Genomic DNA, 16,602 nt, shown 5'->3' with positions numbered 1-16,602 from the left:
GCAATGTCACACAGAACAATCCCGAATTCCCCAAAGTAACCCATGTTACATCTATTCTTCCCCCTCCCTCCCCTCAATAACACATTTTTAAGCTTTTTAAATTTTTAATTTTTAAAATAATGCAAATATATTACTTTTATAATAAAAAACAATAAATCAAAAGGCAAAATAAAATAATAAACACTCCAACTATGCATCTCCTTCCGCATGCTAGCTTCTTCTATCTCATGCCAAAAAAACCTATCCCTTTTCTTTCAATGTTTCCACATATACATGATTTCAATTCCCTCTTTCAGGTTCATTGTTTTTCTCTGAATATAGATTAATTTAAGAATAACCCTCCCAGATTTTGGCATTTAAACTGAATACATTTGATGTGGAATGACTGGCCTAAAATAAGTCTACTTTTCTTGGTCATTTCATTTACCTCATTTATATTAATGCATTGTAAAACCATGTTAGCCCTTTTGGGCAGTTAATTCACAATGTTGACTGACATTGAGTCAAAGACTACTAACTAAAGACCTATGACCTTTTCAGAATCAGTGCTGCTGAGCCAATACTGTCTTTACTATATTATCCTTTGTGCAGTTGATACTTGGAATAAAGTCCAGGGCCTTACCTTTATTTCCATCAAATTTCACCTTGATCTAGTCCCTATCCATTGCCTTCTGATTCAGTCATCCAAGGTATTCATTAACTCTGCTATCTCTGTGATGTCTGAAAATTTGGAAAGAGCAATCCTTAGATCATCATCCAAGTTCATGAAAATGATTATCAGGACTTCTGGGGGACACAGACTGCCACATAATTAGAAAATCTCCTTATGCATTAAGTAGTTTCTAGTATGTTTCCTACATTTAGCACAGAGGTGTTCAGAACTTAGTGTATTTAAGAGTCACTTTTAAATTCCCAGGATTCATTTCCAATGGTTCTGATCCAGTAGGTCCAGACAGGGTCCAATAACTAGCAGTTAAAACTAAGACCCACAGATCTCACTTTAAGATTTACTAAAGAGTATATCTTTGTTGGTTATGAGCATATTGGAAAAATCATGCCATTTGCCTTTCTGAAGACAAGAAGATACAATATCAATTAAATTTACTTCACCTACCAGCCTGGCCCCCTGTCAAAGAAGAAAATGGAGTTAATCTGAAACAAAACTCAAGTTGAATTCTTAGAAAATGTGTTGCCTATTACAGCAGGTTTTTCTCATTTAAACCCTTACATTTAAATGATTTTTCATAGTCAAATGAAAATACAATTCTGGGATAAGAGGTCCAACAACATGAAGATTCTAGTGGCACATTGTGTTGGGGGTCCCCAAGACTACTCCCAGGTTCAATGATTTCCTAGGAGAACTCACAGGACTCAGCATATAGTTGTACTCATTGTTATGATTTTTTTTTAGCAGCAAAGGAATTGAAGAAAAAGCAAAGAGAAGTCCAGAAAATACCAAACACAAGCTTCCAAGAGTTGTTTTCCAGTGGAGTGTCACAAGATGTTTTTAACTTTTCCAGCATTGAGTTGTGACAATACAAGTGAAATGCTCTCTACCAGGGAACCTCTTTAGAGACTCAACACCCAAGATTTTTACTGGGGGCTGGTCACGTAGGTACCCTCTGCCTACCACATACCAAATCCCAGACTCCCAGAAGGAAATCAGGTGTTCATCAGAAACCACGTTGCTTGCACAGTTTAGGCACAGTGCACCACTCTGACTACCAGGGAATGGTAGCAACCCAACCCTCCCAAAATCCAAGTTCCCAAGAGCTATCCTTGCACACAGGCCTTCCAAAAGACAGCAGTCTTGAGCCAGCTGTGTTAACTCCTTTGTGCCCACACATGTTCACAGCTAAGGGACAAGTTACCAAGTTATCAAATGTAGGAATTGTAGACACGGATTTAGGTTAGGTTTACCTATACTTCTAAGTGAAATAAAGCAAGAGTAAATGATAAAGCTTCACCCTAAAATTTACTTGTAACTGGCCCACAAATAAATTATTTGATAAGCTACCCATTCAGAAGGGATCAGAAATAATAAGAACAGAATGTTTGCCTAGGCTTACAAAATTAATGTACACTTGTTAGAGAGTATGTGGAAACCTCAGGAAAATATGGAGGAAATAAGATTCATTGAGAACTGCAAGCCATAGATCACCATTGCTAACTTTTTATTCATGGGCATATATTAAATACAGTGGTACCACATTTAATAATGGATCTTATGTTAGCTGTGTACCTTCATTTTCCCATGACATCAAGAATTCTACACAAATATTTTTCCCCTTCTTTTTATTTTTATTTTTTTCAAATTCCACTCAATTTATTCATTTTTTAAAAAAGATATTACATTAAAAAAATATGAGGTCCCCATTCGCCCCCACCGCCCCCACCCCACCACTCCCCCCCAATAACACTCTCCCCCATCATCATGTCACATCCATTGCATCTGGTGAGCACATCTCCGGGCATCGCTGCACCCATGTCCCGTGTTCCACACCATAGCCCACACTTTCCCACGTTCCATCCAGTGGGCCATGGGAGGACATACAACATCCGGCAATTGTCCCTGGGGCACCACCCAGGACAACTCCAAGTCCCGAGAATGCCTCCACATCTCTTCTCTTCCTCCCCTTCCCCACACCCAGCAGCCACCATGGCCACTTTTTCCACATCAATGCCACATTTTATCGATTATTAACCACAATAGTTCATGAATAATTATCATTAAGTCCACTCTGCTCCTTACTGTATTCCTCCTTCCTGTGGACCTTGGCTTGGTTGTGTCCATTCCACATCTATGTCAAGAGGGGGCTTAGATTCCACATGGATATTGGATGCAATCCTCCTGCATTCAGTTGTAGGCACTCTAGGCTCCATGGTGTGGTGGTTGACATTCTTCAACTCCATGTTAGCTGAGTGGAGTAAGTCCAATAAATCAGAGTGTAGGAGCTGTAGTCTGTTGAGGTCAGGGCCTGGCTATCATATTGTCAGTCCAGAGATTCAAATCCCCTACATATATCTTAAGCCCCAGCACCAACTACAATTCCAGTAAAGTAGCATGAAAGGCTTGTGAATAGAGATCCCACCTGAGTCCAGCTCCATCACGCAGAAACACCAGCTCCAAAGAAGGGACAACTGACTTGGCAGTGAACCCCATCTGCCATGACCATAGAACCTGTGGGTCTCTTTAGCCCTCAATACACAAATATTTTTAATAAAAAAAGAATTCCATATATGGATGTATTATAATTTCAGAAACCATATCATTTTTTTGAACATAGAGTTTGCTTCTTGTCATTAATATTTTTCTAAATCCTTATGAAGTCTTTCCATAACTTCCTATTGCTTTTAGAATAAAGGACAAACTCCTTAAAATAGTCAACAAGGCCCCACATGATTAGGGTCTCCTGCCCCCCTCTACAGTCCCAGTTAATTCTTTCCCCCACTTCAGTCTTCAATGGGCTTCTCTGAATTCCTCAAAGGTGTCCACTTCTTCCACTTCATGATTTTTATACATGTAGCTAGACCCTACATATATATTTCACTTATCAGTTTTGATCAGTTGTGATATTATTTATCTACGCACGTTTTAACTGTTTCTCTCGCCTAAGAAGGGGTAATCTCCATATTGGCAGAGACTACATCTGTCTTGTTCATTCATGGATTCCCAATTCTAGATGTCGTCCCTGGAACATAGATATGCAAGGATAGTGTGGAAATAAAGAATAAATGTATAAATAATAGGGGTCTACCTTAAGAGAAATTTTTAATCCTTTATTTCATAATTTTCTTCATTGGAGTCCCATACTTCTTATCTTTACATACCTTCTTTTTGCAAAAATTGATTTTCCTCATTATACTTTCTAGTTGTCTATTGTGGTAAATGATTAGACACCATAGTATTCTGAAAATACTTTTTAAATTTAAGTGTTTTAATGAACTATTTTATTAAGTCTAGTATTCTTTAGATCTATTCTATTTGAACTTTCTGATATACAGTCATAATGACTGTGACTAATGATACTTTGAGTAACATCAATACATTGAATTATATATTATTTGCATATTCTCTTTTGATAATTATATTACAACTTTGAAACAATACTTATTTCATAGAGAAATTTTTTTAGATTTCTATGTGGATGTTTTGCAGGTTTTTTTTTTTTAACTTAATCTCAATATCTTTCAGTGTCTGCTCTCTAGAATTTATGGAGGTTTTAGTAAAGATAAAGGTACTTTCTATGGATTTTTTTTTTTTTAACAGGGGTGTTGTGCTAAAACTGATTGAGAAGGAAATAGATTTTTCCCTTTGCTTGGGTTGTAGAGGAGTTGAGGGGCCTGGACTTACTTGCAAGTCCTAAGGTCAAAGGCACCCCAAATGGGAGATGTAGATCAGCTCCTACCACTTGATAATAGAGTGAAGGTAAAAAGATAGATGCTCTAGAGGATGCTGGGGGCGAGGGGTAGATTCGGGTTAATTTTGGTTAATGAACCCTGGAAATATTCAGTATTTTCTTTTCTATGTTGAATTCCCCTTTGTTATCTGGTGTTGTTGATAGGTTGTTAATTGTCATGGCCTGATCTGTACTGAGCTCTGGACCATGAATTGATGGGCCTAGGTCCATATTCAGATGAAACCGTACATGGAGAGCAGAACTGACCTGAGGAAGTCAGTTAAGAAACAATAAGAGGTTATTTTCCAAAGACCAGAGCGGTAGGCCAGAGGGAGGCCATTGGCCCAAGGGCAAAGGGAAGCTTAGGACTCATCTGCGGTCCCTGTGAATGTCCTACAGGGAAAGCCAGAAACCCACGGGGAAGGGGTCCTGGTAAAAGACTAACTTTCCTATGGTCAAATGCAATGAAGGCTCAAATCCTTTCATTTAGAATTAAAGATAAGTGTTACTTCTGAGAACTGTAGAGGTCATCAACCTCAGGGTACAAACCAGTAAATTATTTTAATGGGCAGGCCATGAGGCAGAAACTACTTTTCCAGATGCGTTTTTGTCTCCCTGCTGCAGAGTCCTATGATTGTTGTACTGAGCTCTATTTCAAACTACATTATATTAATAACTTTGCTATAAAAACACCAAATATAGGTGGAAGTACAATGAATTTGGCACCTTGTGTAATTTAGCCTAGTAATTCTACTTCTACTTCATGGACTCATCCTAAAATACCAATCCAAAAATTTAGAGGAAAAGCATAAAAAGGGGTAAAAAAATAAAACAAAATCAGGTTAACAAAAATGCCTTAAAACTCTGGGATGAAAAGCAGAAAGGGTCAATTAACTGTGCTAGCATCGATTAAAGTGATAAGGAGAAATATCCATTATTGGAACCATTGACACATTATAAAGGTTTTGGAATCACAATATAAAATTAAATTAGAAAAGTGAAAGAGGCAGCATCATGAAAACAAAATAGCAAATAATATTTTTAAGCAATGAAACGTATTTAAAGCATTAAATTGTGAAAGGGCAGCAGAATATTTTCTGTGAAACAGGCTCCCAAGGCTTAGAGTTACTGGTAGAATGGAGAGGAGAGCCCTGGAGCAGGCTTGGGAAGCAGGCCTTCTACTCATCACTACCTACTCTGGCACGTGTTGAAGGTAAGGAATATCCTCTTTAGCAAATAGTAATAATCCCAAATACTAGCTTCCTTTCATATACATACATAAGTGCCAAAGCATAGAAACAGCTTATGCAAAAAAGTGTCCATCATAGTACTATTTACTCCAGTAAAAAATGGGGACAACCTCAAATGACCATTAGTGGAAAAATCGTTAATCATCCCATTTGTTAGCTCAGGAGTATATTTTGGAGCCCTGAGAAAATAATGATTTAAAGATGGAACCTGGGAAAAGTTTTAGGATGGTACAATAAAAATAAAAACAATATAAAGCACAAAATGTAATGAGGACATAATGCATAGTCAAATCTATAAAACATACTGAGAGCTAACATTACAAAATGCTAAGAGCAATTGTTATTGTAACATCGTTATGGATTTTTTCCTCAAACTTTTTTTCTGAAGTTACTGTAATAAATTAAAGTTATATGCAAAAATATATATGAATAGTATATTAATGGAACACTGGAAAAGTGAATTCTACATTTGTATCTAAATGTATAACATCGACCTGTAAATTGCTATGAATTATTATGTGGTTGCTTTTTAATTTTTTAATTTTAATTTTTTTGTTTTTTGATTGCTTTTTAAAAAGAACTTTTTGTTTTAATAGTGCCAATTAAAGTAAGGCAACTTTTACTAATTAATTGTGAATTTTTCTAAGGACTGATAAAATTTAAAGAATTAACTTGCAAAAAATATATATATATATATATATGAAGTCTCTTGTTTGCTTCCATGGATTTGGGGCCATAATCAAAAAACCTCAAGGTTATTGGGGTTATGTAGTGGTCAGCTGCCCACAACTTCCTTGCGTGTTCCCAAGTGTCACAGAATCCCCAGATCCATTTACCATCTTGATTCAGCCATGTTGAAAGTTGTTAAGAAGGAACCAACAAAAAGAGGGTGCCCTTAAGGAATAGAAGAATGACAAACTTCCAAAAGAAAAAGAGCAATGCTCTAATATTGGGCAACACTGCACATTTTTTTTTTCCAGGTAATTGTAACCCTTCGAAAGAATGAAGGAGCCTGCCTGCCTCTGTGGGGGTAAACTAAAAATAGAATTGTGCTATGTGGTCAGATCACCTGTCTGCTAAAGCAGAAAATAGTAGCAGACAAGTACATAGAAAATACCAGAATCTGTGGTTACACAAGTTTGTGGCAACCACAGACCATCATGGGATCTTGTCTAGAGAAAGGGAATAGAGAAAAGGGAGGCCAGACAGTCTCCACCAGCCTCCAGTCCACCTCCTTCCATTGCGCAGAGGCTGCCATCTGTGAATTTAAAACTCTAGTCCCTTTTTCCTCATTTCTAATCTTCTCAGTCAGATGTTCTGTAGCAGCAAATGGTCAAACTCTAGACTTAGTTTGGGTCTCCCTGTTAGTAATTAAAGTGATATAAACAGAATTGCCCTTCATTTATTCCGTACAAATTTTTATTTCACTTCAGGCCCAGAGACATCTCCAGGCTCTTCCAGAATGGTAACACTGCAGGCTGTGTGACTTCAAATAGATATTATTTGGATGTGTGTGCAGCTGCTACTTAGAGCAGCAACTGCTGATTGTGCATCAGGAGGATCACAGCCCGTCCTCAGGCTTTCCCTCACTGTCCTAGAACCAGAGACCCAGTGACTGTGACAAAAGTCCTGCTTCCTGGAAGCCAACTCCTCCCACCCCAAGAGCTTCTCCAAACAAAAACATTCAAAACATTCTTCAGCCATCTACAGAATTCTCCCTAAGAGTAGTTGCACAAAATACAATTTTCTCCATCTAGTTGCATTTCCTGTAATGTTTTAACACCCCTGTGACCCAAGTAGCTACCTACTGGGTGTATTGCTTCCCCATTATAGGAGATTAGCTCCATGGGGAAAAAAAATCAGAGTGGAAGAGGCAGAGGGGCAGCATCATGGGTTGTCCAGGAAGGGGCTCAAGGGACCTTTCTGAGCTAAAAGTAATGTTCTCTGTCTTAGTAGGAGTTTGGGCTACACCAGTGTATGCCTTTATTACAACTCAGGAAATTAACACTTAGGATTTGTATGTTACATTTTATGCAAATTTTACATCAAAAGAAAAAACTATAAAAAAATTCAACTCTTGTTAATGATATGCATGATACAGTATACTGAAGTCAGTGTATTGAAGCCTGAAATTTACATTGAATTGTATTATCAAAAATAAGAGTGATTATTGGATGGGCAAAGAGATGGCTAGAGAACTACGTGGTAAGACAAGTATGACAAAACAACAAGAATAGAATGGAGATAGTGAGTGTAGAGGGTCTCACTATAAAATTCATTCAATCAACGTTGCTGTGTGTTTGAAAATTTTTGCAAGAAAATGGTGGAGGGAAAAAGAAATCAACTCATATTCTCAGGCCCAGCAAATAAATTATGAAGTAAATATATCATTATAGCTGTGTCTATCTCTAAGGACTTCATCCACCTCTAATAAATTTAATTTTTTGTAGTTCTAGTTTCATGCTTCATTCAAAAAAAGAGAATTGCCCTTCCTTGTCCTTTAGGCTGTATTCAAAAAGATAAAGCTCGTTTACAAATGGAAATATTGGTACTAACACCAAAACAAACTAGAATGGATTCTGAAAAGCATTTTTTTTAAAAAATGCAAGGCAAAACAAACACTGCTGTGTACTGACATTTTTCTGGCACCCTTCACAAGGCACAAAATACTCTATTCTTGACTTGCTGATCACCACTCTGTATTTTACTCCCATCTTCCTCTTCTGATTTGTCACTCCAACTCTGACTGTAACCATCTTAAAATCTCCACCAAAATGTCCTAGGTTGCTCACCTTCTCAGTGCCAGAATCCAAAATTTCACATGTCCACTCCCAACACTGGCTATGCATTTCAGACTGCCCTGGTTCACCTCCTGAATCACAAGCTGGTATATCTAAGCCTAGATCACTTTGAGTATTTGGGTCTACTGCTTCATTGGGAAGTTCTCCAGATATTGATGCAGCATGGACCTAGCGCCAAGTGATTGATTGTCCAGCACAATAGAAAAACCTTGACACCCAAGGGACTAACCTAATCTATTCTAGTGCCCCTCTCTCTAGGATAGAACTTCTTAGCAAGTGCTCTGGGATGACTGCTTCTTTGGGAAAGCTGCTACCTAGATGTAGGAGAGTAATAGAAAATCTGTAAAACCAGGTAAGCCATTTTAAGCCACTGGATTTGAAAGAACTAGCCATTTCAACAGGAATTCTTGAGTAGGGAATGGAGACTTGGCTCTGTAGCTGCTCCTCTGGGCTGTGTTTATGTGAGTCAGGAGAAAGTCTGGCTCTGAGGCTGACACACTAGCACAGTTGTTGCTGGTGTCTATTGGGGTCATCTGGAGCACGCCCAGCCCAAAGGTCAGCTAGAATTGTTCTTTCCATGGGTACCCCTCCCTAGATTTTCAGGGTGTCCTCACACTACTGGCTCCAAGGAACAAGAGCACACCCATCTGCAGATAGCAACCTGGGGGGTTCCTATCACCACTTGATTTTCCAGGTTCTAACCTCATTTTCTCCAGAGCAGTTTCTCGTCATTTTTCTGGTTGCAGGGGACTGCAGCTGCTTTATTTGGCTATGTTTGTCCTTTAGTGTGGAATATTAATTGATTTAGTAGTCTACAGCTGCCTATTCATATTCAGATAATTTTAATTCTGGTTCTGGCTTTGTATATTACCAATTGCTTGACTTTGGGATATCACTCAAACTTCTCCAAATTGCAGTTTCTTTATCTGTAGAAGAGTATCTGTCTGACCTGCTTTAGATTTTTATGAGGATCAAATGTCATAACTTTTGTCCATTCAGCACTCTGGCATCTTATGTGTTTCTTATAAAATGCGTAAGTTTTGAATATATTAAATGCATTGAACATTTTTAAAAAATTTAAGCCTGACGTTTGCCTTTAATACTTTTAGATTTTTAAAATACAAACATAATTAATTGCAATGATTATAGAAAGTATAATATACTTTTTAAATAAAGAGAAACTTTAAAAAAACTAAAAATAATTCTACCATGTTGTGCATTTTGGAAAATATGACTATGCATATATTCACATATATTTTGAACATATACATATTTTATAACAGAATTAGGACCAGAGACACAGTTTGTTTTATAAACGCCATTTCAATTTTTAAATATATTGCAAATATGGGTATGTGAAAACAGTTTTTAAAATGCGAAATAGCTTCCAATTTTTTCTATTACTGTCACTATAATAATTTTATTATTGACCCAGCAAAAATTATTAGTTTTCATTGGATAGCAATTAATTTTAAGATCATATTTCCATTCTTTTTTTTTTTTTTTTTTTTTAAAGATTCATTTATTTATTTAATTTCCCCCCCTCCCCTGGTTGTCTGTTCTTGGTGTCTATTTGCTGCGTCTTGTTTCTTTGTTTCTTTGTCCGCTTCTGTTGTCGTCAGCGGCAGGGGAAGTGTGGGCGGCGCCATTCCTCGGCAGGCTGCTCTTTCATTTCACGCTGGGCGGCTTTCCTCACGGGCGCACTTCATTTCACGCTGGGCGGCTTTCCTCACGGGCGCACTCCTTGCGCGTGGGGCTCCCCCACGCGGGGGACACCCTTGCGTGGCACTGCACTCCTTGCGTGCATCAGCACTGCACATGGCCAGTTCCACACGGGTCAAGGAGGCCCGGGGTTTGAACCGCGGACCTCCCATATGGTAGACGGACGCCCTAACCACTGGGCCAAAGTCCGTTTCCCATACTTCCATTCTTAAGAAGAAGTATTGTATTTAAAATAAAACTATCTAAAATTTACAGAATGCTGACAGCTCAGCAAATAGCTTAATGCCTTTGAAAAAGCCTTACAGATGTGCCATAGTGAAGGAGAGACCAAATTTTGGAGCCATACGTACTTGTATTTAAATTCAGGCCTGCCTCCTCTTTCTATCCTTTTTCCTTTCTATTATTAACAAAATAAAATATAGTACTTACCCAATGGCTCTTATCCTAAATATATATATATATATTTCACTTAATACTTAAAATACTTATGCTTAGGAAAAAACAATAGTGCCCATCATTAATAACTTTTACTATAAATATTAATATTTGTATTAATATTACTTAATGTTTAAGTAATAAAAATAGGCCTTCAAATATACTGAAGATGCTCAGACTTCATGGTTTAATTTAGGGATATGACCTATCATTCAACTGTCACAAAACTGTTTTCCCCATATCAGGATAGAAAATCTGACTATTAAAATCTTCCCTAATACCAGTTCAGTAGCAAAGCAAATGGAAATTCATGATCAGGGAATGCAACAAAAAGAAATATATAGGTCTACAACAAAGCTTCTAGAACTCATAAATGAGTTTAGTAAAGTCACAGGTTATAAGATCAGTGAGCAAAAATCAGTAGCACTTCTGTACACCAATAATGAGCAAGATCAGGAGGAAATCAAGAAACAAATACCATTTACAATAGTAAATTAAAAAATCAAATATTTAGGAATAAATTTAACTAAAGATGTAAAAAACTTACACACCGAGAACAACACAAGACTGTTCAAGGAAATCAAAGAAGACCTAATTAAGTGGAAGAATATTCCCTGTTCATGGATAGGAAGACTAAATATTATTAAGATGTCTATCCTACCAAAACTGATCTACACATTCAATGCAATCCCAATAAAAATCAACACAGCCTTCTTTAAGGAACTAGAAAAACTAACTATGAAATTTATTTGGAAAGGAAAGAGGCCCCGAATAGCCAAAGACATATTGAAAAAGAAAAACGAAATTGGAGGAATCACACTACCTGACTTCAAAACATACTACAAAGCTACAGTAGTGAAAACAGCATGGTATTGGCATAAGGAGAGACACACAGACCAATGGAATCGAACTGAAAGTTCTGATATAGAACCTCATATATATAGCCATATAATATTTGATAAAGCCACCAAACCCTCTCAACTGGGAGAGAATGGCCTATTCAACAAATGGTGCCTGGAGAACTGGATAGCCATATGTAGAAGAATGATCAACTCAAGATGGAACAAAGACCTAAATAAAAGAGCCAAGACCATAAAGACTTTGGAAAGCAGTGTAGGGAAACATCTACAAGACCTTGTAATAGGAAATGGCTTCATGAACATCATACCAAAAGCACAAGCAGCAAAAGAACAAATAGATAAATGGGACTTCCTCAAAATTAAAGCCTTCTGCACCTCAAAGGAGTTTGTGAAGAAAGTAAAAAGGGAGCCTACACAATGGGAGAAAATATTTGGCAACCATATATCCGATAAGAGACTTATAACTTGCATATATAAAGAACTCCTATATCTTGAAAATGAAAAGATAAACAACCCATTTAAAAAATGGGAAAAAGATTTAAACAGACACTTCTCCAAAGAAGAAATACAAATGGCTAAAAAGCACATGAAAAAATGCTCCAAATCCCTAGCTATCAGGGAAATGCAAATCAAAACTACAATGAGATACCATCTTACTCCCATAAGATTGGCAGCTATGAAAAAAACAGAAGAATACAAATGCTGGAGAGGATGTGAAGAAATGGGAACACTCATCCACTGCTGGGGGGAATGCACAAGGATCCAACCATTCTGGAGGACAGTTTGGAGGTTTCTCAAAAAACTAACCATAGATTTGCCATATGACCCAGCAATTCCACTGCTGGGTATACACCCAGCAGAACTGAAAACAAGGACACAAACCGATATATGCACACCAATGTTCATAGCAGCATTGTTCACTATCGCCAAAAGTTGGAATCAACCTAAATGCCCATCAACAGATGAGTGGATCAATAAAATGTGGTATATACATACAATGGAATACTACTCAGCTTTAAGAACAAATACACTACAAACACACGTGATAACATGGATGAATCTTGAGAACCTTATGTTGAGTGAAGCAACCCAGGCATTGAAGGACAAATACTACATGACCTCAATGATATGAAATAAGTAAACCAAGCTGCCTCAGAGAGCTAGTGACTGAAAGATAGGCTTACAGGAAATCAGGGGGTAGAGGAAGGATGTAAGCTGACATCTACATGGGTGAAATCTATGATAAGCTGAAGGTAAGTATATGTACAAGGAAGGGATAAAATGGGGGCATAGGGTTACCTTTGTGTGGGGCTTTGCAGGCTTGAGGGGGACTAGGGATGGGCGGATGGGTAATATTGCCCAAGAAATTGGGGGGAGGGTGGGGCAACATACAAACATAGGAGATTGTCAGGTATTTGGTTGAGAGTATAATGCTGAGAAAACCTTTTCAAAATATAATTAGGAAAGTTACCTGTTTAAGATACTTAAAGGGGATAATCTGATGTAGGACAGACTCCTAGGGAATATGTGAATGCTCATTTTGCCAGAGTGGGTTATACCATTGGGTAGAGACCCATATAATGAGAGTGAAGGTACACCCACATCCTGGGGAGGACTAATGCCATCAAATAGAGGGAACTGTATCTCTCAAGAAAAATGGTGACTCCCAGGGCATTAGAACAGTTGAGCAAGTCAAGCCATCAACACTGTTGTATCTCTGAACATGGCTCCTCAAGAAATGAAGATTGACTGTCACTGTGGGCCCCAAGGGGAGGGGGAAATAGATATTGAATATATGGAACCAACATAACTGTGAGGGCAATAGAAGTGTTTCACAAGAGTACACAAGGATGGGTATAAAACATATAATATTACACCAAAAACATATAGGGGCCAACAGACTAATAATGTAAATCACAATGTAAAACATAGGATAACTAAAAATTTAGAAAATTGTATAGCCTAAAGTATAAACCACAATGTAAACACAAATGTTACCTTGTTTGAAAGCTATTGTCTCAATATCTGTATATCAGTTTCAGTAAATATGGTATGATTATGTTAAAAGATTATCACTGTGGAAGGGAAAAGGTTTTATATTGGATATGTGGAAGTACTGTATATTGTATATATGAATCACTGTGATCTATAGCTCTTGTGAAGAGAAGCTTAATAATTAGGAAAAAAGATCAGAAAAAGATAGGATGTAGAATTTTTCCAAATCAATATGTATTCTATATGTAACCTTTAAACTCATCACTATATTCCATTTTACTGTTAAGGGAACCTGGCATTATATTGGGCTTCACTTTTCAGGAAGTTTTGGATCACAGAGTGGTTCAACAATGGCAGCAGAGGAATACTGGCATGGGATGTTATTGACAGGGGACATATGGTTGACAGGGAGTTATACAGGGCATGTGTCCACAGTGTATAGAAATGTTTGGATATACTCATAGTGGAAACAATTAAAAACAACAGCTGGGGGGGTGCTGGGTTTCTGGCCAGGGGAGCTCTGTCGTGGTCTCTAGGGGAGCAGCGGCAGTCCCCTGGGTGCTACGGCAAGGACCAGGAAGGAATGAGGGTCCAACAGTGAGCCCCTGATACTAATGACTATGCTTGTGAGCCTATACACCTGAAGTAAGAACAAGGCCTAGAGCAGCACTGTGCCTAAGAGTTCCCTCCTGACAGCCTCCATGTTACTCAAATGTGGCCAGTCTCGAAGCCAAACTCAGCATGTAAATGCACTGCCTTCCACCCAGCGTGGGACATGACACCCGGGGATGAGCCTCCCTGGCGCCGAGGGATCACTACCAAGTACCAGCTGATGACGTAACTAGAAAATGACCTTGAATTAAAGGTTCAACACGGACCAGCAGAATATCCCTGTCTGCATATAATAACAGGAGTTTAAAAATGCTTTTTGACCTAAATTAAGGGGGAAATGGAAAGGACCAATGAGATTATATGGCTATGAGTCTCTAAAAAAGAGTCTGGAGGTTGTCAGAAGGATTGCCCTTATGCACACCTGAGCAGAGTCTCAGAGACAGATAAAGTAGATACAACCCCAGGTATTGGTTCTTTTGAGGGCTACAGAGACCCACAGGTTTTATGGTCATGGCAGATGGAGTTCACTGCCATGTCAGTTGGCCCTTCTTTGGAGCTGGTGTTTCTGTGTGATGGAGCTGGACTCAGATGTGATCTCTTTTCATGAGACTTTCCGTTACTTTACTGGAATTGTAGTTGGTGCTGGGGTTTAAGATATATCTAGGGGATCTGAATCTCTGGACTGACCATATGATAGCCAGGCCCTGAGCCTCAACAGACTTCAGCTCCTACACTCTGATTTATTGGACTTACCCCACTCAGCTAACATGGAGTTGAAGAATGTCAACCACCACACCATGGAGCCAAGAGTGCCTACAACTGAAAGCAGGAGGATTGCATCCAATATCCATGTGGAATCTAAGCCCCCTCTTGACATAGATGTGGAATGGACACAACCAATCCAAGGTCCACAGGAAGGAGGAATACAGTAAGGATTAGAGTTGACTTACTGATATTCTATTCATGAACTATTGTGGTTAGTAATCGAGAAAATGTGGCATTGGTGTGGAAAAAGTGGCCATGGTGGCTGCTGGGTGCAGGGAATGGGAGGAAGAGATGAGATGTAGAGGCATTTTCGGGACTTGGTGTTGTTCTGGGTGGTGCTGCAGGGACAATTACCGGACATTGTAGATCCTCCCATGGCCCACTGGATGGAACATGGGAGAGAATGGGCTATGATGTTGACCATTGACCATGAGGTGCAGTGACACCCAGAGATGTACTCACCAAATGCAATGGATGTGTCATGATGATGGGGGAGAGTGTTGCTGTGAGGGGAGTGGTGGGGTGGGAGCAGTGGGGGTGAATGGGGACCTCATATTTTTCAAATGTAATATTTTTAAAAAATGAATTTTAAAAATAAAATAAAAAGAAATGTACACACACACACATACACACATATAAAATTTTAAAAATTCTGTAAATGTTCAACCTTCCTATTTATTAAGGAAATGAATACAACAATACATACTTTTTCACCCTTTATGTTATTAAAGGAATACAAACATGAGAAGTCCATTGCAGGCAACTGTCTAGTACTCTAACACATTGGTGGTAGTGGTAAAAAGTACTATAGTTGTTTATGCAAAATAACTTTATAGTTACTTTCAATTTAAAAACAAATACTAATTCACCAATAATTCTAGATCTCGGATTCTCTCCTAACAAAAGTCATTCAAATTACAGTAGAATCTTTTCAATACAGACTTGGTTATAGCATCTTTACTTATGTTAGGGCAAAATAATAAAATTTCAAACAACAGTTTAACTAAGATAATGTTAGTGCAGCCATTCAGTATAATATATAGTCATTAAGCTATGTTTAAATTAAATTTCTAATATCATGGAAAATGATAGTTATAATGGTATGTAAAAATGCAAATTTATATACTGAATGAATTTGTGTAAAATATATGAATGCAAAGAATAATGTAAGTAAAATGTATAAAATACACATATTTTTGAACATTTTCTTAGGTTATTAAATATTCCTTTATAACATTATTTTAATGTTATAGTAATCCACTATATGGATATTCAATAATTTATTTAAAGGCATTTTCTTTTTGTGGTTGTAATATAAATCTTTTAAATTTTATCATAGATGTATACATGCATATTACTTAATAAAAATCAAACAATATAGAGGTACTTGAATTAGAATGTCAAACTGAGATAACCAGAGCAAATTTATGTTTATTCTTTGAGACTATACATTATCTAAATAATTTACCATACATTGTATATTGCATGTCAGGTTACCATTTCTATGCTTTGCTATGATTGAGGGAGAGGGATGGAAATTTATCTAGTACTGCCTCTTAGGTAAAGCTCTTTCTTCTTGTAACAAAGGCTCAGGGAGGGAAGGAGCATAGCACTTCAAGTTGGAGCCCTACATATTGGCCCTAGAATTTTAAACCTTGGGAAAACTGAAGTTTAGAAATTTGTCTAATTCTGTGTGCTTCAAGAGGTGAATTCTTGGGTATATTTTTGGGTCAGACTTTTTTTGAGATCAGTTCAATGGACA

At 37.7% G+C, this 16,602-nt stretch overlaps 1 protein-coding gene across 4 annotated transcripts in view; it reads right to left on the bottom strand.

Moving 5' to 3' along the window:
* Positions 1–16,602, bottom strand: part of LPAR1 (lysophosphatidic acid receptor 1) — a 410,361-nt gene that overhangs the window by 296,950 nt on the left and 96,809 nt on the right. For 3 of the 4 annotated variants that reach the window (XM_071217066.1, XM_071217070.1, XM_071217068.1), the window contains one exon: positions 623–720. The exons of the other annotated variant lie outside the window; for it this stretch is intronic. The gene's annotated coding sequence lies outside the window, so the exon portion shown is untranslated. The remainder of the gene's footprint in view (positions 1–622; positions 721–16,602) is intronic. 4 annotated transcript variants of the gene reach the window in all.

This window comes from Dasypus novemcinctus, chromosome 8 (genome assembly GCF_030445035.2).
Source record: "Dasypus novemcinctus isolate mDasNov1 chromosome 8, mDasNov1.1.hap2, whole genome shotgun sequence".
Taxonomy (NCBI): Eukaryota; Metazoa; Chordata; class Mammalia; order Cingulata; family Dasypodidae; genus Dasypus; species Dasypus novemcinctus.
Note: the sequence above shows the minus strand (reverse complement) of the source record. Positions and strands in the feature narration are given on the sequence as shown.